The 18798-nt window shown below is 36.9% G+C and overlaps 1 protein-coding gene across 3 annotated transcripts in view; it reads right to left on the minus strand.

Annotated features, from left to right (window-relative positions):
* The window catches only part of THRB (thyroid hormone receptor beta), a 393487-nt gene that overhangs the window by 291142 nt on the left and 83547 nt on the right, over positions 1-18798 (minus strand). For all 3 annotated transcript variants that reach the window (XM_039254596.1, XM_039254595.1, XM_039254594.1), the window contains exon 2: positions 5065-5161. The gene's annotated coding sequence lies outside the window, so the exon portion shown is untranslated. The remainder of the gene's footprint in view (positions 1-5064; positions 5162-18798) is intronic.

Genomic DNA, 18798 nt, shown 5'->3' on the forward strand with positions numbered 1-18798 from the left:
GAAACCTTTAGTGATTGATATTACTCTTCATCTAATTTCCAAGTACCCCCCCACCCCTCTCACCATTAGGGAGACCTTAGCATACTGATCAGAGGCTTTGTAAATGTGTTCTTTGGTAGGTCCAAGTGTGTTTCAACCAATGTTGGTGCACCTGGATGGCTCAGTCAGTTAAGCCTCTGACTTCAGCTCAGGTCATGATCTCACAGTTTGTGAGTCTGAGCCCTGCATCGGGCTCTATGCTGACAGCTGGGAGCCTGGAGCCTGCTTCCGATTCTGTATCTCCCTCTCTTTCTCCCCCTCCCCCATTAGCATTCTGTCTCTGTCTCTCACTGTCTCAAAAATAAACAAACATTAAAAAGAAAAAAAAAAATCCAACCAGTGTATGGGATCCCTGGGGGAGAGCAGGAAAAAGCTGGAACTCTGTGGCAATTCATTTTTGGTATAGATGCCTCATGTGGCATGCCCCATGAAGTTCATCACACAGCTGACTTTCTGCAAAATGTTCACTAACTATCAGTGAGGAGATTGTTTTAAAAACTCGGCCTGGGATATTCACATACAAAAGAATATATTTGGACCTTTTCCTCACACTGTACAGAAAAATTAACCAAAGTAGTTTATAGACTTAAATGTAAGAGCTAAAACTGTAAAACACTTAGAAGAAAATGTAGGAGGATATTTTCATTACCTTGGGATATGCAAAGACTTTTGTTTTGTTTTGCTTTTTTTTTGCATTTCATTATTAAGTATAATTTATTGTCAAATTGGCTGACATACACGCAAAGCCTTTTTGGATAGAATTCCAAAAGCACTGGCAACAAAGTAACAATAAATTGGGCTTTATCAAAATTAAAAACTTTTCTGCTTCAGTGGACTTTCAAGACAGTGACAAGACAACCCACAGAAAGGAAGAAAATCTTTTTAAATCATATTTCTTATAAAGAATTCATATCGAGAACATATAAAGAACTTTTACAACTCAATAATGAACAAAACAAGTAACTCAACTAGAAAATGGGCAAAGGATCAAAGCACACATTTCTCCCAAGATAATCTACAAATGGACAATAAGCACATGAAAAGATGCTCAACTTTGAGGGAAATGCCAATCAAAGCCACAAAGAGATACTATTTCATAATCACTAGAATGGCTATCATCAAAAAGTAGATAACAAGCATTGACAAGGATGTGGAGAAAATGGAACCCTCATATACTGACGATGGGAAGGGAAAATGGCACAGCTACTTTGGAAAAGTCTGACAGTTCCTTAAAAGTTAGACATAGAATTACCATATAACCTAACAATTCTACTACTAGATAAATAGCCAAGAGAAATGAAAACATGTGCACACAAACACTTATACAAACTGTTTCTGGCAGCATTATTCATAATGGCCAAAATTTAGAACAACCCAAATATCTACCAACTGGTGAATGGATAAGGAAAATACGTTATTACCCATGCCATGGCATATTATTTGGCAATACAAATAAATGAAGTCCTGATACATGGTCTAATATATATGAACCCCAAAAATATGATGCCAAGAGATTGAAGTCACTCACCAAAGGCCATAGGTTATATGATCCATTTTCATGAAATGTCTAGATTAGGCAGGAATGTAGAGACAGAAAGTAGATTAGTGGTGGCCTAGGGCTGGGATAGGAGTGGGGGAGAAATCGGAAGTGTCTGCTAATGGATTTGTCTTTGGGGTGATAGAAATGTTATGAAATTGACTGTGGTGATGGGAGCACAACTCTGTGTATGTACTAAAAACCACTGAATTGTACATATTATATGGGTGAGTAGTATGGCATGTGAATTATATCTCCATTAAGCAGTTACATATTTAAAAAGAAATCTCACTTCATACCCCGGTTCTTAGCTTTGGCTGCCCCTTAAAATCACCTGGGAAGACTTCTGAAATGCCAGTGCCCAGACCATACCCTAAACCAATTACACCCAAATCTCTCTGGGCAGGACGCAGTATTTTTTGCTTTCTTTGCCAGGCAATTCCAAGGTGCAGCCAGAAGTCGGAACATTGAGTTTCCCATTGAGGGGTAAGATGCCACAGTACTCACTTTACCTTAGAGATGTTTCTGCCTAGTGTTCTGTTGGATGACATGTCATCCTAGACACTTGCCAGGAGTTATCACTATGATGCTAATTGGCACCTTTCAGGTCACTCTCCAGAAGAGACCAACATTTATAAGAAGACACTGAGTGGGTGCCCTCATCTCCTGGAAGTCACCCAGGATGGACCTTGTACTCTACTCAGTGGATACTTGAACTTCTGCTTTTCTTCTTCTTCATAGGTGATCTATATGTGATCTGTGGTTCTCATTTTTGGAATCTTTGTAAAGCAGGGTTCAAAAAGGTGCTCTGAAATAGGCTGCATGGAACTAAACCATTGACCTCATTACTTGAAGAGTTTCACCTTGGTCCTTTTCATCTAAAATCTCACAGTTTCAAAACTGTTAATTTATTGCTAGAAGAGTTCAATGCATTGGATGGAAGGAACTTATAAATGGAACCTGGGACTGCTGTTTTGCTTGTTATCGGTACTGTTGGATAACCAGTTGCATTCCCTTTAAAAATGTATCAGTTGTGAATAGGGGTACATGTACCCCAATGTTCATAGCAGCACTCTCAACAATAGCCAGATCATGAAAAGAGCCTAAATGTCCATCAACTGATGAATGGATCAAGAAGATGTGGTTTATCTATACAAAGGAATACTACATGGAAATGAGAAAGAATGAATCTGGCCATATGTAGCAACGTGGATGGAACTCGAGGCTGTTATGCTAAGGGAAATAAGTCAGACAGAGAAAGACAGATACCATATGTTTTCACTCATAAGTGGATCAGGAGAAACTTAACAGAGGACCATGGGGGAAGGGAAGGGGAAAAAATAGTTGGGGAGAGGGAGGTAGGCAAACTATGAGAAACTCTTGAATACTGAGAACAAACTGAGGGCTGATGGGGGTGGGGGAGAAGGGACGGGGGTGATGGGCATGGAGGAAGGCCCTTGATGGGATGAGCACTGGGTGTTATATGGAAACCAAGTTGACAATAAACTATAAAAAGGAAAAAAAAAAGTAAAGAAAAAATAAAAATGTATCAGTTGTTTCTTTCCTATTCTTAAGCATAACTATTAATCAAAACACACGTTTATATGGTTTAAAAAATAAAAATGACACATTCTCCAATCTAGAAGTCAGGAGTCAGAGCAGCAATTAGAATTTAATATAGGTAGTGATGAGTACTGGGTGATACATGAAAGTGTTGAATCACTATATTGTGCACCTGAAACTAACATCACACCGTATGTTAACTAACTGCAATCTAAATAAAAACTTGAAAAAAAAGAGAAAAGAATTCAACATAGAGACAGTCGCATTCGGTTCTATGAAGGAAAAAGTCTAGCTGAATATTTTTGAACATTTAGACACTGTTAATATTAATTAAAAGCTGTCATCAAGTTTTAAGTAAGTAGAACTTATTGAGGGCAAAAAAGATAGCATTTTGGGAGATTATGAATGTTGGATTTATAAGAGAAAAGAATAGTGTTTGAGCATTGGCGTGGCATTTTTGATGCTTTGAAAAGAGACACTTGAGAATGACCCATCAAAGCAATTTATTAATCTTGGATGTGATATGTAAATTGGTCATTTCGTTGCTTAGAGATTTGCTCTACATATTTGAAAGTAAATTCATAATGTAAAACCGCATCCAGCCATCAACTAGTACACAGAAACACTTTCCTCTGTCTCTTTTGCTTGGTCATCCTTTGGCACACAATAATGACTAAAACATGAAAGCACATGTTGCTTGCAATCACAGAGTAATTTTTATCAAGGTTAATGGGCACAATGAAGCTGGCCACTACTTGAATGTGCATTTTAATTTTAGCGCATTTGGCAGATCTCTTTTCATAAAGAATTGACCTCTCATCAATCCTACTTGAATTGACAGCAATTCTACTTTCAAAGGTGAAGGAGAGCTCATTTGGTCAACACAAAGCAAGTTGCTGGTAGAGAAGTCATCTCTCTCGTCACCTCTATCTTCGGTCATGCTATTGTAGTGGTAGCTTCTCCAGAAACATAATGAGTGACAACAAAATGATAATTCAAAGCCACAGGTATCCTACTCTGTATTGTACTATAACTGATGACGGAGCAGTGGTCAGAATGGTGCTGGGTGAAAATACCTAGTGATGATTACCAGTAATTAACTTTTATCTGTTAAAAAATGGGATGGAAAACTACTTTACAAAGATGCCAAAATATGACTCACAGAAGCCTACATGCACAGTTTACCTGTGAAGAGAGAGGAAATCAGAAGTTCAAAGAGCCACTCAGAAGAGCATAATGTCCGTCCTCGGGACAAGGTAGGGCAAGAGGAAAATGTAGACCAACAAAAAGTCAGGTCATTGAAAATAACCAAAAGATTCCACAGATACATTTTTGCCAACGTTTCGCTCCCCCCAGTCTATGCAAAAGGTACACTGGTGGCAAAAATGACCAACTTGAAGGTATGACTCCTTCTTTCAGCTGATGGACACAATGGTGAGGAACGTATTATCAAAAGGCGGAAACTGTTACATAATTTGGTCCTGAACAAAATGACAATGCAGGGCTCTTGTTCAAAAATTGGGAAGAATTTCAAGACGGTAACAGCAAGACTCTAACTAAACTACGCACAGGTTGCCATCCATGCAGCCATCCCGGCCAGTGGGTTAGAAACAGGGACACCTGTACCCGGGTCTGTTGTCTTCCAGCTAGTCTAGCTTCTCTTGGCAGAACACACATATGTACGGACTCTACAGCTTAAGAATGACCTTGCGTCACCATCTCATTTATAGAAACCAACACCCAGAGAAATGAAATGACTTGTCTAAGGCCATGAGTTGACCGACAGAGCCAGCACTAAATCCCAGGTATCCTGACTCGCACACGGACATTCCTTCCCGTACACCAGGCTACCAGTCTCCAGTTTAAATGTAAATAATTAGGAAATACTAACTACAAAAAAGGGGGCACAGAGGGGAGGACATTACCTCATCAGAACTTCCTCTTCAACTCTTCTGTACAAATAATGAAATGCGGTCTGAAACTCTGTTTCAAATTCCTTTTCTGAGTCAACTCTTCCACGTCCTAGGGAAAAGACATATGACAGTTTCAGACACCGAAGCAAATTACCTTTGCCAAGAGCTCACTTGACCCCTTGGAGTTAATGATCGCAGACCAAGGTGGTTTTTAGTGGATGGTTATGAGGCCACACGTTAGTAAACGAATCAGTGTTCCTGTACAAATATTTAAAATAATTCCGAGATAATTTGAACTTTAACACTGAGCTAGCCAAACCCATTTGTAATCTGAACCCAAGGTTCTAATAAGTTACTGCCTTTTGGATGTCCTTCAATGTGAGGGACATTTTTAGAAAGACTAGCACTTGAGTGGAAACAAAGACTGACATTTTCAACATAAACATGAGGCCTGGAGGTTTTTTTTTTTTTAATACAAAACATGATGCATGTGTCTTTCTTGCTCAGGTGCATGTGTAAATTTGGTACATCAAAATATCTGTTGCAAGGACACTGTCATTAAACGATTCTGTACAAATCACATATAAAGGAAGCCTTAAAAGCTTATGAAAAACATTCAACCAGGTGATGAAAGAGTTCAAGGTAGGCTGGCAACAGCATGATGCAATAAAAAAAAACACTGTTCAGAGAGGCAAAAGACAGCTGCCAACCCCCCTCGACCAGGCACAGGTATTAGTACCAGATAGATCTCTAGTTCAAATCCCAGCTTTACATATATTTCTTTTGTTAGCCCTGGCTAATTCATCTGCTAAATGGGGTTGATACTAAAGCCAAACAGCTAGATCAGATGCTTTCTAGATGCCTCAGTGATCTCTGCAATCTATGATTCACACACCTTTAATATCTTATGGAATTGCCCCTCAGAATTTTTACTGGGGGGATTAAAATTAGTTTTGCTGGTCCAACGCATTCCATAGCTTTACGGTCTGTAGGCAGCAACAGGGAAAAACAAAATATTCTTTGGCTTGGATAAATTTTGGCATAATTATAGGTCTGGTGTGTGGAAAATGAGGGCCGGATGAAAATGGTGCAGAGACATGAGTAACCCAAAGAGTTTGAGGCTACAGCACTTACATCTCATTAACCGCCAATTACCGTATTTATAATTTAACACAAAAAGGAAAAACACAAATGGGGTTTAAAAAAAATCCCTTTTATCTAGACTTCAGTTTATACTTGGCCGCAAAAGGCAGAATTAATGCAATAGGTTGAGAAAGGGAGTAGTTAGATTGAGAAATGAAAACACTTTTGATAACATGTGAGGCTATAAAAATGGCTTGGCTGAATCTATTAACCAAAGATAAATACTACCCTGCAGGAGGAAAAGAAACAGCTTTTTCTGGATCATAAGGTCTGGCATGGTTTTAAAGACCTTGCTTTCACTAAAAATGTAACACATCCAATTTAAAGAGACACTTTTAAAAATTTGTGATTTCATAACACTTTTGCATCTGAAATCTTGTCTCTGTTCTGGCAAGACCATGTTCAAGACTTTCATCAAAACATTGGAAGAAAAATGGTCGTTAGTTATTTATCCATGTGATTTCATTATTAATCTTCCTATTATTACTATTTCTATTATTACTGCTGCCTTTCTTATTACCACTCCCATTACTAACGCTGTTACTACTACTGCATCCACATCTGCATTTCTAAATGGCCATCTGATGGGAATCTTAATGAATAACACTTTATTGTTCAGCTCCTGAGTCTCTGGCTGGCTCTCTCGGGTGAGTCTATTTATTGTCTCTACCTCAGTGTAGTCCACAGGCCAGAGCTTTATCACCTGGGAGCTTATTACAAATGCCACCTATGGTATCCGAAGATCTGGGTTGGGGGCCAGGAATAAGTGTTTTAACAAGCGCACCCAAAGATTCTGATGCTCAGATTTGCAGAGGAAGTGACTCAAATGCCAGAGAACAGAGGAAAGAGGGATGGGAAAGAAGTGAGGAGGAACACCTGGAGCCACCACCTGCAGACTTGACCTTGTCTGCTTCAGGGCAGGCTGCCAACGCCAAGGAGAAGAAAGCAAAGTCTGGGGCAGGTCTGCAGTAAAGAGAGCTCTTTCCTGCCCCAGGATGTGGCTGCAGAAGCTCCTGCCTTCAGCTTCCAGCCTCCAAGAGGAGAGGCACCACCAGAACCCGGCTCCCCCCTCCCCGCCCAGGCACTGCTTGCCTCTTCTGCCTGCCAGATATTAATAATGACAAGACTCCTTATTTTTCATCAATGCAGGCAAGTCAGATGGAATTAGCTACGGCTTCTCAATTAGTATTTCTTAAGGTGTGAGGTTTATGCATTTCAGGGATTCAGTGATCCTCAGACCCACCAAACCAAAATCTCTGGGGCTTGTAGGAGGCTTTAAAAATCGATCCTATGCTGTGTCAAATTTGTTCTACTATTATTCTACTTGTTTGGCCTCACTTGAAACTTAGTTTGGGATGAGGTTTCAAAGTACATCATGCTCTAATCCATCTGTCTGTCCTCCCTCCCCTTTCCTTCTGTACTAATATATTCTCAATAACACAAGATAATTTTAAAAACATACACACAAAGAGGAAAAGAAACAATTACCTGTACTTCCATCACTCATTTTGACAGTTATATAAAATAAGAAATATTGATTAAACAAAATTAGGATATAAAATGATTACATAATATACATCAAGTGGTACCACAGTATATTTTTAACTTGTCACCTATTATTAAGCATCTAGAAGCTTTAGTCTAGATTTTCTGCTTTATAAATACTCATAAGCAACTTTGTAAAAAAAATATTTTTGTACTCATTCCTGGACAAATGACCCTCACGGTCAAGTCTTAGAATTGGAATTTCTGGTTCAAAACTGGTCTTCCCTTGGAGTGCTCAACACACATTGCCAAACTGGCCCTAGAAAAAGAGTACCAGTTAAGAATCATACTAGCTTGTAAATGGGCAAAGCCATGTTAAAGACAATTTGGCAATCTAGATGTGGAAAACTCAGTATATGCCTACTTTTAGACCTGGGAAGTCCACATGATGGAATACAACCTAGAGTGACTCTTTCACGATAGTAAAAGTTTAAAATCATCTAAATATCTATCAACAGAGGAACAAAGAGACAAATATAATACACCAGTTAAAATATATGAACTGGATCTATCTCTATCAGTCTACATCTATCTCAAAAACATAATGGCATAACGTTACCAGGAAAAAATCTTGGTCAAAGCATACATACCGAAAGGAATTATTTATGTAAAATTTTAAAATTATTTGTCTTTTCCACCAGGTTGATATTTGCACTGAAGGTGCAAAACCAGTGGTGGATGGAACTGGCAACTTGGCCTGGATGAAGGCACCAGCATCAAATGTGTGAGTAGCCACACGGTGCACACTTCAGGCTTACCAAAACCAAACAAGCCGGCTTCACTCAAGATTGTCCTTAATGAGGCAATAAAGATGAATTAATTAAATCTCAACACTTGGGCACTTTTTAAATAAAATACTGAGTGACAAAATAGTGTGAATACAGCACTTCTGTTGCATGTGAAAGTATGATCATTGAATTGTGAACTGAACTACCTGCTTTCTTCATAGAACATCATTTTTGCTTGAAAGGTTAAGAGGCAACTTATGGTTATTTAGACTTGGGTGTTTGGCTGACTTTTTCTCAACAGTGGATGAAGAGCCTGCTACTTCAAAGAAAATGACTGACAGTATTTTTTTGTTAACGATAAGATTTTCTCCTTTCAAATGAAAAATAGAATTTTGGAAAACTTATATCCACCATTGAGTGCTTGACAGATTCCTAATACCTAAAGACTTCTCTGAGATCATCGGAGATGTAGTAAATGGAATCTTGAATACTGTATAACAAAATATAACTACATCTGCAAGATGTGCATTACCCAGCAAACAACTATTTTCTAAGTGGTCAGTGAGTGATGTTACAAGACCATGAATGGGAAAAAGAGCCACTTCAAGTGCAAGATAAATGAATAGATTTTAATGTAATAAAGTACAAAAAGTTCAGTGATAATGGGTTTAGATTACACATATCAACTGCCTGTTTAGAAACTACCGCTCATTGCATTTTTTGGTATACTATCAAAGCAGAATTTGTGGTTATCACAAAAGGCTATTAAAATACCCTTCCCTTTCCCAACTACGTAACGGCTTAAAGATTGATTTTCTTCATATTCTTCAGAAAGAAAGCATAGCACAACACAATGAAATCAGAGGCAGGTACAAGAATCCGGTTGATGTCTTTAGGCAAGACATTAAAGAGATTTGCAAAAATGCAAAATGATGCCACACCTCTCAGTAACTTTTTTCCTTGGAAAATGTAGTTGTCATAAAAATATTACTTATGTTGACATGTAAAGAGTTTATTATTGCTCTTTTAAGTGAATTACAAATATTTAAAATTTTCTGTTTTAATTTCTAATGAGGTAAACATTCTAAATATTAACTGACAAAAATCCTTTGGAGTTCTCAATAACTTTTAAGAATGAACCCAACCAATTTGAAAACTCTCCGTGGAGGGAGAAGATGTACAAATCTGTTATATTATTTTCGACACTTTTCTCTATGTTTGTAACTAAGGACAAAAGAGTGAAAAAGCCTACCAGCAGCATGTGAGGATATGCATGAGCCTATATTGTTACCAAACCTATGAATTATCATTAAAGAAACAAACATGCCTTGTGAATTTGAGAGTAAGAAATTGTTACGTCATGATTTTAATTTGTCCCTCTTTCATCGTGTGAGTTTGACCAATTTTATATATTTTACTGTTGATTTTAATTTGCGTGTTGTCCTATTGCTATTCATTTATTTACTTGTTCATTCAACATATATTTGTTCAGCATCTTATATACACCACGCTTACTTCTAGGTATACCTGGACTATAGCTGTGAACAAAAAGGTCTATTGCAGGCGTTGGCACACTGTGGTCTGTGGGCCCACTTTGTCCCACTTTCTGTTTTTGTAAGTAAAGTTTTATTGGAATACAGTCATACCTATTTCTTTATGCACGGCCTATGGCTTCTTTTGTACTACAAGAGGAGAGTTGAGTAGTTGTAACCGAGATTGGTGTCTGCAAAGCCTAAAGTATTTACTATTTGTCCTTTACAGAAGAGGTTTGCTGGCCTCTTGTGAAAAAAATTCTTGTGAATTCTTCTTCTTCTTTTTTTCAATGTTTATTTATTTTTGAGACAGAGAGAGAGAGAGAGCTTGTGAGTATGCAAGTGGGGGAGGAGCAGAGAGAGAAAGGGACAGAGGATCCGAAGGGGGCTCTGTGGTGAGAGTGCAGGGCTCAAACCCACCAAACAAATCCTAAGATCATGACAGGAGCTGAAGTCAGATACTTAACCAATTGAGCCACCCAGGTGTCCCTGGTCTTGTGAACTCTATAGGAATACTGTCGCTTTCCTTCATAATTGTAAGACTGCTTTATATATTTAAAAAAATTTTTGTCCTGCAGATGTTTTCCCATCATGCTTATGGTCTTTTAATTTTGTTTGTGATTTTTTTTCATTGCATAGGTATTACATTGTATGTTGAAACTCGATCAGATCTTTTCTTTCGATATAATTGTTCTTAACCTTTGGGAGTATTGATTTTTAAATAAGTTACTCGCTAGTTTTGCTTTTCAATATATTTTGCATGAATTTTTAAATTATTTTGTCATATTATTGAAAGAATCCCTTGATGATTCTGATTTCAGATGCATTAGATCGTTAGATTACATTGGGGAGAATTTAATGTCTAAAATATTGATTTCTTTTGTTGAGGAATAGAGAATATCTCCTTGTTAAATCTCATCTTTTTGCAAATTATTTTATATATTTTTTTCCATGAAAGTCTTATATATTTATTTTTATATTTATTCCTAGTTATTTTTCAATTTAGGGTTGCTGTTGTCATATCTGGGTTTTTTGTTTATTTTTTAATTGATTATGGCAATAAGTACTTTATCTTTGTATTAATATTTATAAGTACTGCAGAGAAAAATTTTGTGAAACTAACTTCTTGACCATTCTAATAGCTTTTATTTTCAGTTGATTCTCTTAAATTTTCAACATAGACAAATGGTGACTTTTTTTACATCCTCTTTCTAATAATCACCTTATCTAACTTTTTCCTTTTCACTATATTTGCTAGATTTTTATACACATAATCAATAAATTTGTAATCCTCTTGTTTCTCATTTTAATGAAAATACACATAGAATTTTGTAACTGAAAAAGTTCTTTGTTTCAAATAAATAATCTTTATCATTCTAAGGAAATAGGCTTCTATGTCTCTTTTGTTGAGAGTTTTCATTGACAATGTATATTAAATCAAGTACTTTCTGAACATTTCTGACATGATACAATTTTTCTCATTTAACTTATTAATAAGAAGAATTATATAACAAAATCAGTTTTCTTTAATAGTAAAAGTTCTTGTGTCCTAAAGAATCGACTATTTTGATGAGGTTTGTTATTGTTTTTATGTTTTGCTAGACTGAATTTGCTCATAAATTACTTGAGATTTTTCAATCTATAACGTTGATTTATAAGGTTCTGGTATCATCTTTGCTAGGACTGCCCTGTACTATAAAAGAAAAAGGAATGGGAATAGCCACATCTTTTTTCTATCCCCATAATAGTTTACAGCTGTTAAGATTTAAACAAATTTAAGTCACAAAGGGGTACACAGAATTAAGATCAAGTACAAGTTTCCTCCACTAAATACTCTAGAACATTATCATATAACCAGGCAGTTAAAAACAGCAACAACAACAGCAGAGTTAGATTTAGATCTTAATTTCTGGTTAAACAGGGGCAATCGTGAAGTGACCCCCACTCCTCTAAGTAACTACTTGTAGATAAAGGATGAGGTTCTCTTATAAGCATTGAATTGACACTTCTCCTAGGTCCATGGTAATAGCCACTGGATTGAGACCAATGACGGAGCTTAATCCACGATATTAACACGCCTGAAGAAAGAAAAGGTCAACTCTCACACTGTGGTCACTTTAGTAAACTGAGCTCAGAGAAAAAAACTTTGCCAGTGGTAATTGGGTGCTGTTGGCAGGGAGGAGACACAGAATCCAAGAGCTCTAAAGCATCCAGTTATGAAAAATGTATTCCATAGTGATGGTGTAGACATTTCCTCAGGCCTCCCCATGCCCTGCAGAAATGTCCTTCAAGATTATGGCCCCTTGCTGATTCCATGTACACACACCATCAACTTTTGGCTTACAGCTTCAGCAGTCTCTGCTGATTGTAGAAAAGTTAGCAGGAAGTGCCTCAACTGCAGAGCAAGAATTTTTTTCTGCTGGGAAACATCACCGCTATGTTTTCATGCAAGATTCATTTCCATGGGTATCTCTAAGGGATATGTATGTAATACTAGACCCACCAACTGAAACTGCACTTCTTTCTGATTTGAAATGCTATTAAGTTAGTGAGGCATTTTTAGATAAGTAATATCAAATATATCCTAATTTATAAAAGAATTAAATAATTTGCTAAAGTCTGTGCTTTGAGCAAATCACATACAACATGTCTTGACAATCTATCCATGTGGATAGATCTGGACCCTCTTACTGGACAGTTGGGTTCTGTTTGGCTGGATAATTCCAATGGCATTTCCATTCCATGAATCTATAGGTCATTCCATCTAACTATGACTTTCTAACATGATACAGGAGGATTTATTAAAGGAGTTATCATTTGGCTCTCATTAACTTTTCCCTGAGGTTATTTTTTTGCCCATTAGCCAGAGATATCAAAGGAGCCTAAAACATTTCTAATTCCCATTCTGGGTGAAATTTGGTATTGATAAAAAACTATTCTATACTTAGTTCTCATAAGGGAATACACTGATAATAACATATCAAAAATATTTGACCCATACGCAAGTTATTTGTATTAGTAAGGCACATCTTTAAAGCTATGAGTTTTTTGCATGGTTAAAAATACACCATCTTTAAAAAATAGAAAGAAATCAGTGAAGAAATGGGCAGAAGACAAGAACAGACACTTCTCCAAAGAGGACATCCAGATGGCCAGCAGACACATGAAACGATGCTCACCATCCCTCATCATCAGGGAAATACAAATCAAAACCACACTGAGATATCACCTCACGCTGGTCAGAGTAGCTAAAATGAACAAATCAGGAGACTCTAGATGCTGGTGAGCATGTGGAGAAACAGGCACCCTCCTACACTGCTGGTGGGAATATAAGCTGGTGCAACCCCTCTGGTAAACAGTATGGAGGTTCCTCAAAAAATTAACAATAGAACTCCCCTATGACTCAGCAGTAGCACTGCTAGGAATTTACCCAAGGGATACAGGAGTGCTGATGCATAGGGGCACGTGTACCCCAATGTTCATAGCAGCACTCTCAACAACAGCCAAAACATGGAAAGAGCCTAAGTGTCCATCAACTGACGAATGGATCAAGATGTGGTATATTTATACCATGGAATACTACATGGCAATGAGAAAGAATGAAATCTGGCCATCTGTAGCAACATGGATGGAACTAGAAGGTGTTATGCTGAGCAAAGTAAGTCAGGCAGAGAAGGACAGATACCATATGTTTGCACATATAGGTGGATTAGGAGGAAGTTAGGATGAAGTGGGAGAAGAAGGGGAAAAATAGTTGGGGAGAGGGAGGGAGGCAAAGCATGAGAGACTCTTGAATGCTGAGAACAAACTGGGCTGAGGGGAGATAGGGGAGAGGGGAAGTGGGGTGATGGGCATACAGGAATGCACTTGTTGGGATGAGCACTGGGTGTTATATGTAAAACAACTTGACAATAAACTATAAAAAAATAAATAAATTGTACAATTCAAAAAAAATAGAAAGAAATCCTAAGAGGATAAGAATGAATACAGTGAGTATTATTCTGCCAAAATGAACTATATAAATTTACTGATGATAATTTTTTGATAAATGATAGATATATTTTGACCTACAGGACAGAGACATCAAATATCGGCAATTTTACCTAATCTATCTCAACCACTAAAGGTTCATCAGCCTATTTTCTCTAACAGAGCAGAAATACATCTATTAATTTACCAATGACAAGAAAGTCAGCCTGAAACAAGTTGGTCTTATTTTTTTTCACAATTATTCAATCAGAATGCTCCTGAGAAGTAAATGACATTTGTTTTATGATTTTCTGTCATTTGGCTTCTCTTCCTGCATCATATTGAATGAAACAATATCGTACCATTCTGCTGTTGTGATCACACCAAATTTCGACATATGCTTAGTATTTGGCTCTAAGTACCACTGTGTCACCAAGTTCACCCTGGGATCCAAACTTGAGTGAGTGTGAGCACATGCACAAGCACGTGTGTGAGCCTGTATGCAATCACATTTTGACATTTGTTTCCTGATAACAGAAACCCAAGCATATGTGTGAGGGCAAGCATCCCTTTCCTTTTGACACATTTTCTGTGATTAGACTCATTAAGAAATTTAACACCAGCATTAAAAATCAGAAGGGGTGTGTATCTGTAAACTCCAACTGTGGTTATGGCAAAGACCTTTATGTCACTTGAAATGTATCTTTCAGAGTCATAATCTAACCTACAAGACACATTTTCATTGACTTGATAGCACAGTTCGAATCATTACAGAAGAAAACAATCTTTTCCATAAGGAAAATAAAGATGGTGAAATAACATGGCTTATTTGAACGTCAAACTATCCTCTATAAAAATGTCAGCCTAACTGGATTACTTCCATCAATGCTATAAAAATAGAATCAGTAAATGAGACTTTGATGCTGGTGGTTGAAAAAATTTTTTTGGTATTTCATTCTTGTGGTTTATGAGGTTACTAAAACTCTCGATGTAATTATGGCTTGACACGTTCTATCATTTTTTTAATTTATAGTCTTCTAAAGGGAGTGATGTAAACTGCATTCTTTAAAATATCATTGTACATGCTTTAAGTACCCAAAATTTCATTGGGAGTGAAATACAATTACTCAAAACATGAACAAGTTTCTAGCTACAAATTTAAGACCTATGAATACCAGTGGGATGAAGACCCCACTGTAAGTTAAATTAGTGCAGACAAGATACATTCTGTAAGAATTTGGGTTTGTGGAACATGAAAGGTATTTGGGTATCATTTTTAGGTATTTGCTTTAAATCAAAAGAGATAACAGAAATAAAATCACATTTTTCTTACATATAAAAAATAATACAAATCTTTGTGAGGATGACTTTCAGGAGACAGTACAGTGAGGCAGTTAGAAGTACAGGCTCTCACATAGACCAAATTCAAGATCTGGCTCTGTTATGTGTTAGTGTTAGCTGTATGATCCTGAGCCACAGACTAACCTTTACTCCTCAGTTCCCTTAGCTGTTTGAGGATAATAATAATATCTTGTGTATGTCATAAGGCCATTGTAAAAGATTAAATTAAATAATCCATGAAAGCACTTTGCACAGCACCTGATACACAAAAATGCTGCATAAATATTAGAATTTTTAGAAAGAGAACATGATGTATATTGAAACTGGAGAGATTCTGAATATAGCACTGATGGGAACAGAGAGGCAGTCGGGAAAATGTGGAACTCATGCAGCTGCAACTGTAGGAATCAATTTCAAAAAAACACACATGTTCCTGATTTCATTGATTAAAAAGCAATTCATGGAAACATCTGTAGACATTCTTGCATTCAAGGCTCAATTTGTTTGGCTTGTCCACGGCTAGTCATTTAGAAGACCTAATTCATTTAGCAGACCTTTGATGAGGTGAAGTAAATATAAGGTTCTAAGAGCTATTTTCTCCGTAGGCTACTAAAGTTGATTGCATTTTGATGAATGCATTGTGAATGCAAGAGCTTGAAATTGGATATCCATTCATTGTCAGAATATAATACCAACAATGCTGAAAATTCCCATGGATCTCTTGATAAGTCAGAAGAAAAATTTAGGCACCAATGAGATAGGAAAACCATTATATAAATGATATTAAGCTCTAGAAGTTCCCTACTGGGAGAGTGTGACCAGAGATCGGATGAGTATGATCAGAATTCAAAGACTAGAGGAAAACAGAAAGAAATTTATCTTAATGTTGGAACCAAGCACAAAAACCAAACTGGCCAACATTCGCCTGTATCCATTATTATCTAGGCAGTTTAACAGAAACAATGCAAATACTCTAAATACAGAATTAAGCCCAATCTTGGCAATAAAAGGCAGACACTGAGGGCCATGTTTCCATGGACGTTACGTTTTATACAGCACGTAAATTAGTATTAGGGAAATTGCTGCCAGGGACCCTTGTTAATACCCCCTCTGCTCACAGTGTTAAATGCAAGTAAAATTCAATTTCCATTTTAATGCTTATAAAAGTCTTCTCATTTCAATGAAAAATTGCTTGATTCATCCATTATATTTAGATAGTTACAGATATATTTATAATTATAATGACCCTCTTAGTGAATGATTAGAAAATAATTTCATGAGAGGATAAAACGTACTTAACTTTAAATATATGGTCAAAATTGCAAATTTGAGGACAAAAATAAAAGTTGCTTAAATACCTTTCAAAACTGCAGCTGTCCTATTCATTATTCCAAAAAATATCAGGATAAACAAGTCTTTGCCTCAATGATCTACACTGGCTATAAAGGCAGCCCGACTTCCAGAGCTGATTAACTCTTCATTTTGTGTTTCTGCAGTGAATTGGTATAGGAACATAACACGGATGGGCCATCATCATCAATGAGTTGTGACCTTTGCTTGTCCAGGCTAAACGGTCCTGAGAGTGCTGAGTCGGCAACATTCTCTGTTCTCATGTTCCTTTTGGCAATTGGCTGCGAGTGGTGGCAGGGGTTAGCAGTTCAGTCTGCTGCTGTGAAGCGGGGTTTTTCTTCTGTGAAGCTAATTGAAACTGCAACATTGGCCTCATTATCATCTTGTAAAACCCCTCTGAACTAACTAGCTCAGACAGCCATGGTTATATGCTAAAATCAAAGGCAAGATGATTCAAAGAATTATGGGCTTAGGGGTTGAGCCATTTTCTAAATATCAAACAACACAAGATTAAAACTCAGGGCCTAATTTTATTTACATATACCAATATGGTTATCAAATTGACAGCTTTTCTTCAAATTTACCATCAATAGAGGCTGAGCAGGGAAAGGTGAATCCAAAGAGATCCTGAGATGTTTTAGTTTGAGCAATGATAAGGTCACTCTTCTTATCATGGTCATGTTTAAGTCACATGGCCAAACACAATGCCCTACAGTTGATTTCTTTCAAGCTCAATAACGGTGAATCATTGTGCAACTGGATTGCTTTAGGTTCAACCTGGTTGTATTACTAAGATTAATAATAAATAAATAAATAATAAATAAATATAAGTTTATGTTGCTGCATGCTGTCTGACTACTAAGATCTAAATCAATAGTTCTCAATGGGGGTAATTCTCTCCCCAAAGGAACATTTGGCAATATCTGGAGACATTTTTGATTGTCACAACTGGCGGGCGGGGTAGGGGAGGGAGGAACTGGGTTATTGGTAACCAGTGAAGAATGCTACTACACATCCCGCAGTGAATAGGACACAACAAAGTATTATTTAACCCCAAATGTCAACAGTGTCAGGGTTGAAAAACCCTGTTGTAAATAACCAATCATCACAGGGATCTGGTACCTGGTCAGTTGAGCAGTACCTGGTCCTTACTGTGGCTGAGGTTTAAAAAAATCAGCATGCTAAGAGGGCATTTATCAAAGAGTTTAAAATTTTCAAGGACATTTCTAAACATAATATATCATCTGCCAATGAGGTTGGGGATAGAATAAGAGCAGAGAGGAGAAAATGTGAACGTTATATTTAGAGAGAGTACTCTGTCATAATGAGTCAAAAAAATATGCTAATTCATAGCAATAAAAGCTGATATAAATTATTGGCAGGATAATCTATATGCTAGCCAGGTTGCTCTTATAGCATCCAATGACAGCACTGGACTTAAGTGACATGTTTCTCTGATTAGAGATAAATGATAACTCCATGCCCTGATTTATGTGTATATTAAAATATATCATAAAATTTCAATATAAATCTCTTGTATTGGCCAAAAATAGATTAATGGAATGGAATAAATGTCCTCCAAACATACCCTAGTCTATATGAGAACCTGAAATGATAAAGAAACCATCACAAATCAATGCCAAAGAGATAGGATTATTCAATAAAAGTGATTTTGAGAAAATCATTTAGTTCCTTAGGAGTTTAGAAAAACTTAGTCATGATCTCAACTTCTCTCCACGTATCAGAATAAAATTATGGATGGATTAAAGAGTTACCAAAAAGAAAAACTATAAGAAAATTAGATATAGTTATAATATTAGATATAGTTATAATAGATATCTGCTTTCTGAGTGTGGAAAATTTTTCTTAAATTCTCCTACTATAGCAGTAGTAGAAATATAAAGGGAAACCTCGATACAATGTTCCTATGTCAAAGAATTTTACACTTCTGCATGTCAAAATCCTCAGTCAAAGTCAAAAAACAGATCAAATAGAGGTGTTTGGGTGGCTCAGTAGGTTCAGCATCTGACTTCGGCTCAGGTCATGATCTCAAGGTTTGCAGGATCAGAGCCTGACGCCTACTTCAGATCCTCTGTGCTCCCTCTCTCTCTGCCCTTCCCCTGCTCACGCTCTCTTGC

This window comes from Hyaena hyaena, unplaced genomic scaffold, assembly GCF_003009895.1.
Source record: "Hyaena hyaena isolate Hyena2069 unplaced genomic scaffold, ASM300989v1 scaffold_494, whole genome shotgun sequence".
NCBI classification, from domain to species: Eukaryota; Metazoa; Chordata; class Mammalia; order Carnivora; family Hyaenidae; genus Hyaena; species Hyaena hyaena.